Here is a 10,120-nt window from a genome sequence, read left to right as displayed (position 1 = left end):
GTCTGGGAGTCACATCAGGGCAGGGGCCATCCCTGCAGCATAGAAGTACCTATCCCTTACCTTCTCTGTCTGAGGTAGAAACACACTTGGAGCCTCAGTGTCTAAGGCTTAATTTCCAGAAACCCGGGGCGGGTCCCCAGAGGAGTCACTGTCCTGTGGAGCCTGTCCCAGGTTGGCAGGCAGCCCTCTATGAACGGTGGGATCATTGTGGCCCCTCTCTCAGTGATTTTTGGGGGGGCTGGGTCCTGTGGGAAAGATTTTCCTTTAGATCCGCACTGTTTTGGGGCCTCTTTCTCAGAGAGGTGTTCTTGTGAACGTTTTCCCTTCATCGATAACAATATGCCAAAAACTCGGCTTCGTGGCCGTGACGTTCTGAGGGTCGTGGAAGATACACACCAGCTTACACATGGGCTGTGCCTCTTCTCTAATGTGTGAGAGCTAAAGTTCCCATCTTCACCTGATTCAAAAAGTATCGTCCAAACCAGTGAGTTTACGGGACGCACAGCAGGCCCAGCAGCTGTTTCTTTGTCACTGTCACCGGCAACACTGTTTCATGTAAATCCGTTTCTTCGTTGTTAAGTATTAATATTTCCTCTAAATTTTTATTTCAAACATCTTCTGCCCTCTGTTGATCTTTGATAATGACTTTGATGGAACATAATGGGCCCACATAAAGGATGAGATTATTTAATGTGCTCCAGATGCAGGCAGTTGTCAGGGGAACCATGCAAGGCTGAGGACCCTGCAACCCCACCCTCATCTCCCCCAACCCCGTGACCAGGGCCCTGGGTCCTGCTCTGATTTCCAGAATCCATTTTCACATCATGGGACAGGGTTGAGATGAGGCGGAGGGTCGGGAGCATTTGTGAGGGTCCACAATGATGTTGCCAAATTTTATTCAAACCTCCTAGCTATAAATGACACTGTGCAACGTTTGTCATCAGGCTGAATGGTCCATTTGGGTCCAAATTATAGTCATAGAACTGAGACATAGGGTGAGTGATTACAGACGAGAAGAATGGAATCAAAGAGCACGCCTGATTACTCTATACCACTAACATCACACAAATGCAGCCATCTTTAACTTCCAGATTCACTTTTCCTTAATAAATGATAAATCGTCTTGTATTTAAAATTTGTTTCTGAGGCAGGGATGGTGTGGAAGGACCCCACATCTCAGGTATACGCAATCTTTGTTTAACTGATTCTCATACTGCAGTGTTATGAAGCTTAACTTTGTTCAGAGTCATAAAAGTGCCAGTTTGAAAACTGATGGTTCTTAAAATCATATTTGAAGGCACATTTGAATCCTGATGTGTTTTTAAGCCATTTTTTCTAGTTATCAGGTCTGTGAGTGCACAGAGAAACTGGCAGACTGGTGACCCTGCACCATTTAAAACTAGAGTCAAAACTTAGCAACTTCATTGCTCCTAATTTGCCACTAGAATTGGGGATGAGAGAAAGGAACACGTACTCATGGCTTTCAGACTCTGTGATCCCCTGTGCCATTTCCGCCTCTTCCACTCCTGCCATTTGCTCACAGCTTCTCTCCTCAACGGGTGTTTAATCCTCTTAGGGCCCCATTCTCTTGGGCTGCCCCGAACCTCCAGGAATAGAGGAAGGCGTTGGCTCTGATCAGACCGATCAGCAGAAAGACCAACCCCGGCTTGTCCTGCTCGGACTCCACAATCAGAGAAAAGGCTGGAGGAGAGACACTGGGGGTCTTTCAGGCGTAAGATAGGAGGGTAGAGACTTGGGGCTGGGCCCTCACACTCCCTGCAGAGCCAGGCCAGCCTGGGGGCTGAGCTCAGAAGCCCCTCTCAGGCTGGAATAAGGTGTTTTTGCAGGCCTTATCAGAAACTTGGCATTGAAGCAATGGGCTTTAAGGATAAGGATTTCTCGAGCACCCCTTTTATTCAATTTTATTGCAAATAAATCAGAGTGCTTTGGAGTTCCTTGGGCGGTTGGGCGGATAGGCAGGGCGATTATGACTCTGGTGGGTGGAGTACAACGGCCCCTTCAAAGCCACAGGAAAGGAAACCCAGGCAGTAAATTAGCTGCAGGCTCAAAGCCCCGCTCAGCCAGCCATTCACACCATCACCCCCACACACACACACATATCACGTGCCCTCGCTGCTCCTTTCTCTGCCCTGCATGTAATCCCTGGAAAAAATAGAAGCCTTTTTGTGTGCCGGGGCTGGGGTGGGGGTGGGGACCGGCCGAGCAAATACCCCCCCACACCCCGCCACCCAGCATGGATGTGAAGCTGTCCGAGTTGCTAGGGAGCTTTTTCAGCCTCTGCGGAAATTTAAGAACTCCTGGAAAGGGGCTTGCCCTCCAGTGATGGGGAGTCTGAGTGGACAGTGGAGCCGGGTGGCCGAGGATTACCCAGCCAGTTACAAAAGGCATCAGGACCTTTGAGTCTGAAAATCAAATTTATGCATTCAGTGACCCCACCACCAAGGAGGGCGCCATACCACATGAAGAAACCTCTTTTTTTTCACAATGGCAAATCTCTCTTAGTGTGGAAATATTGCTGTGAAGCTTCTAATGTTTTACCAGCCTTTTCAGAACCCCGGCTGCATAATTGCACCTCTCAGGAGCCTGTGAGGGTAGGTCGTATCATCAGGGGGTTGTGGACACTGCAGTCCATCCACCCTTGGCCTGGGATGCCAGGAGAGGTGGGGCAGGATCATCTCAGAAGGAGGAAGGATGTGGGTGGGCCACGGGGGACCACCCATCCTCCCCAGACACACTGGCTCGCTCGAGAGACGTGTGGACATTCAGTTTATTCATCTGTCCTCTTCTGTCCTGTTTTGTTTCTTTCATCTCAAGGTGCTTATCCCCTGGGGAAGACAACCCATCAGAGTACAGCCTGAAGAACAGTAACTATTTTAATATATCTACAAGATGTGCAAATTCTTGCTGGGTGCTTGGCTAGGATTTAGGCCTTCCTGCGCTCTCTGTTCTTCCCAGGAGATGTGGGTCCAATCCCTGGGTCAGGAGATGCCCTCGAGGAGGAAATGGCTACCCACTCCAGTATTCTTGCCTGAGAAATCCCATGGATGGAGAAGCCTGGTGGGCGACAGTCCATGGGGTCTCAAAGAGTCGGATATGACTGAGCAACTGACCGCACATGCACTTGCCCTTCTGTGTGTGTGGATGAACATGGTTTTGCATGTTAGGAAGATGTTAAATCTTACCAACATTCACCCAAGGGAGACAGCGACAGTGAGCCTTGTTCTAGAGCTGACCTGCTTAATGCTGTGCCTTTAGGCGACCAGGATACAAGGCTGCACCCCTCTGTACCCGTGCGGACCAGACGGCTCCAGGACGATCACTGGGTATGACTGAGTTTTAGCCACATGGAGAGAAACTTGTGGGTCTTTAGAAGTTAGGTTTTAAAGTCCAAGGAGTGGCTGCTCCTGCTTTGTGAACAGCAGGGCGAGGCGGACCTGGGTACCCCACTGACCCCTGAGATGCGCCCCCAGAGAACAGACTTTGTTCTCAGATGATGTCTCTGAGCTCCCATCCCAGGAATTGCTGTGGACATGTCCCCAGAGTCAGCACTCTTGCTCTGCTGTCCCTCAATGCCCTGGGAGACCCACTGAAGGCTGGTGTCGTGACAAAGAGCAGGAGGCTCGGGCTGCACACTCAGGTGGAGCTGTGTCTGCCTGAGCCCCTTCCTGCCGCACCTGAGGGTCTGAGGGGCCCCGAGGGGTGAGGAGGGCACAGGACAGGCAGCCACTCAGGACACCTGAGGCTGGGGAGGTGACGCAGGATGCAGGTCCTTCCCCTCAGCTGTCTCCGGCTGCTCTACGCTGGAATCCAATGTCATCCCAGGAGGCTGACTCCAGTTTTCATCAAAGGACCGAGAACTTGGTGGTCTGAGTGACTTCCCCCATAATGGAGGTCCCTGGGCTGGGAACCCAGAGTTCTCACTTCAGTTCTCTGGGCCTCGTAGCTAAAACCATGAACTAAACGGATGGGTGGGCATTGGTTTCTCAAATCACAGATGCCTGTGATTAAACAATTCCAAGAAAAGGGCCCTAAGAAATGGGCCATTTTTGTTCAAATAAAAGGAAAAAGAGATGATAATAAATTTATCTAACTCATTATGCCAAGAGCATTTTCAGCCTAACTTTTATCAGAAAAGCAAATTCTTGATCACCCCTTCCCCCACTCCCCTCCCTCCCTCAACCAGACCCCGATTCCGGATTCAAGTCTCCAGATTTTCACCTCCTCCTCATCCTTACTTAGACGATGTTGGCATCTTCTGTCCTCACAGATGTGCAGAGCCTGCACAGGAAGAAATGGCACAGGTGTCCTTTAGTATATATAGGACTTTAAACCTAAGTATAAATTGATTTTCTATCGGCTGTTGCTCTGAGTGATTTCAGCCTTGTGCCCCCTTCTCAGCAGGAGTAGCCCAAGCCAAGAAGGGGCCCTAACACCTCCCATGGGCAGGGCATGGGGGAGGGGAGGTGGTCCCACTCTTGCTTGATGCCCACAGATCCATCCATGGTGACACCCGTCTCCACTCGGCTGCCCCCTCTCAACACCAAGAGACAGATGGTGAGCAGCCCGTGTTTTGCCAGGAGAGCCTCTCAGAGCTCTCAAGGGTGAGGGCTCCCTGGGTGGAGGAGTCTGTGAGAAGCTGGCCTTCAATCTCCAAATAATGAATAGGCTCTAATGTGATTCTAGAAAACCATTCAACCAGGAAAAGTTGGCGCAGATGTGTGGAGCGGTTCCCGTCTCATTTACATCCCAACTTCCAATTGCATTTTCTTAGGAGCCCAGAGATGCCAGTGGCTCTCCCACTAACTGATTAAAAACTAGTCAGATATTCTGCCCCAAACAGACACTAGTCTTCCTGTGCTTTATACTTATCTTCAGGCCATGATATAAAACTACCAGATGAAAACAAAACCAGGGACGTGGCTATTGCATCACCGCGAACTTCTTACCTCTTAGTAAGTACACTGAAAATAGTGGCCTACCCTCATATTAGTTAAAAGAATGCAGTAGATTCTACAAATACATCACTTGGTCCTCCTATAACCCTACCAACCAGATGATAAAATAATCCCAAAGTCATTACTGAGTCTTCAAAGTTTCCATAGCAACAAGCGCCTCTTACCTGAATCACACAGCCTTTGCTGTGGTGAGTGCTCTAGGGCCTCCCTGGTGGCTCCGTGGTAGAGGATCTGCCTGCAATGCAGGTGAAGTGGGTTCGATCCCCAGGTGAGGAAGATTCCCTGGAGAAGGGGATGGTAGGTAACCCACTCCAGTAAGTACAAATTTTTAATCTAGACAGGATCCAGACTCAACATTTTTCTTGCACATACTTAATTCTTTGTAAGCACAGAGCTTTTTTTGTATAGAGTACACGGTTTTATTAATATTTAGAGCAATCAAAGGACAGATTTATGACCATTTTTATGTAAGAATCTAAAAGGCCATCTTCTCAGTTCTTAGCATCACTGAGATTGTCCTCCCAGTGGACCTGGCACCTTTCACCTGCAGGGCACAAGTTCTCACCAGCCTTTATTCTAAAGATATTCTTTCTTCTTTTTTTATTTAAAACAGAAGCATGTACAAGCATCCAAATGCTCCCTATAAAAGACAAGAAAGTTAGTATTTAGTTTTTCTTTCTGGGTTTTATTAAAATGAAATATGTAGAAGATGACAAACTTAAACCCTGACCCCCAACTAAAACTCGCTTGCCCCTCCTCAGAGAACCACCATCGCAGACTCAGTGAGTGGCCCTCCAGTTTATATACTTTACATTTTCAGATGGCATGTGGTAAAGAATCTGCCTGCCAGTGCAGGAGATGCAGAAGGCTTGGGTTTGATTCCTGGGTTGGGACGATCCCCTGGAGTGGGAAATGACAATGCTCTCTAATATTCTTGCCTGGGAAATCCCATGGACAAGAGGAACGTGGTGGACTACAGTCCACGGGGCTGCAAAGAGTCAGACACGACTGAGCACACACACGCATAACAAAATTGCCATTTGCCTCTTCCTTCTTTCTTTGTACTTCTTTTATGTCTTTGCTGAGACTATATTTTCCATTTGTTTCAAACATGTTCAAAATTGCCTGTGGAAGCATTTTTGTGATGGCTGCTGTGAAATCTTTGTTAGATAGTTTCAACCTCTGTGTCACCTCAGGGCTAGCCTGCATTAAATTGTCTTTTCTCATTCAAGTTGAGATTTCCCTCGTTCATGGCATGATGAGCAGTTTTCAATTATGTCTTGGATATTTGGTTATTACGTTGGAAGATTCTGGATCTATTTAAGTCTTTTATTATAGCAAGTGTGTGTGTGTGTGTGTGTGTGTGTGTGTGTGTGTGTAATGCTATTGTTGTCATTCAGTTTATTTCTGTGGATGTCATAAGCCCCACACTGTTAATATTTTTCCTTTGAGTATTCAATGATCTTTCAAAGATATTAAAAGTAAGAAAAGTGCCTATTATATGGAACATTATTTTTATTATTTCCATCATCCTGCTTTTCTTTGTGTTCAACCACATTTCCATCTGCTAGCCTGTTCTTTCTTCCTGAAAAACTTTCTTCAATATTTCTTGGCAGTGAATTCTTTCAGCTTTTGTTAAAAAGTCTTTGTTCTGTCTTCATTTCTGTAAGATATTTTCCCTGGACACAGAACGTTGGGTTTATTGATTTTTTCTTCCAGTACTCTAAAGACATCTCTTGATTTTCCTCAGGCTTGATAAATTTCTGATGAGAAATTGGCTATAATTTTTTTCCCCTCTATGTACGTTTTCTTTTGCTGCTGCCTTCAAGATTTTTCTCTTTTCTCTTTGGTCTCCAGGGGTTTGATCATGATGTATCTAGGTTTGTTTGTTTTTCTGATTTCCATTTTCCTGAGTGTCTTGCATCTGTAGTTTGTTGATTCTCAAATTTAAAACAATTTTCTTCACGTATTTCCTTTGCCCGTCCTCTCTCCCTGTCCTCTCCAATCACATGGATTCCAAATTGTCCTACAGCTCTTACATGTTTTGCTTGGTTGATCTGGTCTCTTTGTTCTTTGAGTTTCAGTTGGTTTAATTTCTATTGACCTATCTGTGTTCACTAATTTTTTTTTATTCTGATGTGGCCAGTTTGCTGATAAGTTCATTGAAGGAGTTCTTCTCTGACAGTATGTTTTTTTTTTTCTAATTACTGGCATTGCCATTTGATTCTTTTTATAGTTTCTATCTCTCTGCCAAAATTCTCCATCTGTTCATGCATGTTGTCCATCTGTTGCACTGGATTCTTTAACACATTTGATGTCTTTATTGAAATATTTTACATATTTAGCATCTCGTCGATAGTTCCAATATTGAGGTCATTTCTAGATCAAGATCTGTTAACTGTTTATTATTATTGCTACAGCTGAACCTGGTACTGTAGGTGGTAGTCATTAGAAAGAAAGAGAGAGAAAGAAAAGCAGTGTAACAGTTAAAAGGGGAGAGATAAATATATCATTATTTTCAGACACTGTGATCATAGAAAATTCAAAATATCCAACAGAAGCAATGAGAGTGAGTTTACCAAAAATCAAATTTTAAAACTCAACGGCACTCTTTGAGCTAGAAAACAGAAAAAAAATAATTAATAAGCTGCCATTCACAATTGTAACAATATCTGTGCAGCATCGGAAACTAACAAATTTTGAATAAAATCTCCTTAGAAAATGTCACAATTTAATTAAATTTTGTAAAATAGACTTTATGTAAATGGAGAATTAATCATGTTCTTGGATAGAATGACAAATTTTTGACAAATTAATTCTCCCAACACTGTTCTACAATTTTGAAACAATCTCAATCAAATGTCAGAGATGTTGGTGAACTGGCTCTGAGATATATGTGGCATAATATTCTAATGTCTATTGTCTATGAAAAGTTAAGTCAACTCTGAAAAAGAAGAGTGGAATTATGTTCCATGAGCTATTAAGATAAGCTACACAGGCACATTTTAAAAACTGGATGTCACTCATCATAAGAACATAAATAGGCCAACAGAATGGCATAGAGAGCTCAGACACAGATCCTTGTATTTGGGGAACTTAATATATGACAAAGTAGCAGAACAGGTCATGGGAGAAAAGATGATTAAGTCGCCCAATTAAGGGTCTACTGGTGACCATCTCTCTAAGAGAAGAAAGGCCTGCTTTATGGAATTTGCTGGTCTCCATTGTTTAAATACTCCATCACAGCCAACCTCAAACCCTCCAGCACTCAGCAGACATGCCTGCTTGGAGCTGCCCCTGCCCAGGGCACTGTGCAGCCTTGGGATCCACTTTGACCACGGGCTTGTGTCTCCCAAATTCAAACGCTGTAACTCTGACCCCATGGGGTGGTTTTTTGGGGGTAATTAAAAGTGATTAAGAGGTGATTACCTTTGGGAAGTAGTTAGATTTTGGTGGGTGGAGGTCTCATGACGGGACTGGTGACCTTGAGAGAATAGACAGGGGAGCTTTCCCCTCCTGCCTATGATACGCAATCTGCTGGCACCTTGATCTTGGACTCCCAGCCTTCAAAACCCTGAGAAATAATTGGTTGCTGTTTAAGCTGCCCAGCCTGTGGTTTTTCTTACAGCAGCCAAAGCACAATGTGTCCCCCTTCGAGAAACAAGGGTTTTCCCAGGTGGTGCTAGTGGTAAAGAACCTGCTTGCCAAAACAAGAGATGTAAGAGACTCGGGTTTGATCCTTAGGTTGGGAAGATCCCCTGGAGAAGGGAATGTCAACCCACTCCAGTATTCTTGTCTGGAGAATTCCATGGACAGAGGAGCCTGGCAGGCTACAGTCCACAGGGTCTCAAAGAGTTGGATGCAACTGAAGCGACTTAGAATGAACACACACAAGAGAAATGCGGCGGGGGGTGGGGGCAGGTGCTACAGGTCTCATCAAGCAGCTAGAAGAGAGAGCAGACCCTCCGTGCAACAAGGAAGGCAGACCAAGAACATGGACCACCACCCACATGTAGAGCAATGTGTAGGAACGGCCCCACAGCTAATGATGAATCCGTATCCCTTCCCAGCAGCTGGCAGCCCTCAGGTCTGGGAAGCAGAGGCAGAGGAAAACTGGTGATCCGTTGAGGCTCCACTTGAGCTTGGGGAGCCTTCTGAAGGAACAGGATACAAGATGGTGAGTTTCAACTTGCTCAGGTCTTCCTTATTCCCCAACAAGGGCTTACTCTGGCTCTGCAATTTAGAAGATGTGTGACCCGGAGTGATCACTTAACCTCTCTGAGACTCAAGTCTCCAGCTGGAAAATGAAGGGACCATACTCACCCTCAGCAATGCGTGTTTCTGAAGCCGACATCCAACCTCACTTGGAATCATGGTGAAATGCCACTTCACGTGGAAAGGACGAGAAGTCGACCGTAGGAAAGAGATGAGATGATAAACGGTAGTCTGAGGGGCATGGCACACAGGGACAAATGCTGCAACATTTGGTGCCGAGAACATGCACCAGGAAGACAGATACACGAGGCCTGTGTCAGACTCTCAGGGAGACACACCCAGAGATGTAACGCATGCGGGGGACGCAGGCGAGGGTGAGCCCTGCCCCCCTCCCTGGTCAGGGGGAACACAGGCGAGGGTGAGCCCCGCCTCACCCCGGCCAGGAGCGTCTCGCTGTCTGACTTTGAGGTTTGCAGAGAGCCACAGGTCCGGAAGCGTGGACAGGATGCCCTCCAGGGAGGAGCCACTGAGAGCATCTCACAAAGGAAACACTCAACGTGGGATCTGAGAGGATGGACAAAGGGCGAAGCCTTCTGCTCGTCCAGCTGGACTTCATCAGCCAGACTTTCCATGTGGAGAAGTCTTCAGACTCTAAAGCGGGTTCTGTCAAAGGCCCAAAATACTGGCAAGTGTTAATGGTGTTGAGATCTGTGTATAAAATAAAATCATTCTGAGCTGGGTCTAGTAACAAATGTAGGTGATCGGTCTGGATAATAGTATTTTGAGAAAAAAAAAAAGCGATGAAAAAGTCTACAGTCATAAGACGCTCTTATCTTTGATGGTTAATATGCTAGCTGTGATGCTATTTCCCAAAAAAGAGCCAGGGAAACTGTCAGACACCAGCCAGCTCCTTGAGTAACTAAAGTGAA

At 46.1% G+C, this 10,120-nt stretch overlaps 1 long non-coding RNA gene across 1 annotated transcript; it reads right to left on the bottom strand.

Moving 5' to 3' along the window:
- Positions 1-202: 202 nt before the first annotated feature.
- Positions 203-9,650, bottom strand: LOC132658474 (uncharacterized). The gene is made up of 2 exons (XR_009598153.1): positions 9,300-9,650; positions 203-9,209 (listed from the first exon to the last, which is right to left on the bottom strand). It is a non-coding gene; the product is annotated as an uncharacterized LOC132658474 (long non-coding RNA).
- Positions 9,651-10,120: the final 470 nt, after the last annotated feature.

This window comes from Ovis aries, chromosome 23 (assembly GCF_016772045.2).
Source record: "Ovis aries strain OAR_USU_Benz2616 breed Rambouillet chromosome 23, ARS-UI_Ramb_v3.0, whole genome shotgun sequence".
NCBI lineage: Eukaryota > Metazoa > Chordata > Mammalia > Artiodactyla > Bovidae > Ovis > Ovis aries.
Note: the sequence above shows the minus strand (reverse complement) of the source record. Positions and strands in the feature narration are given on the sequence as shown.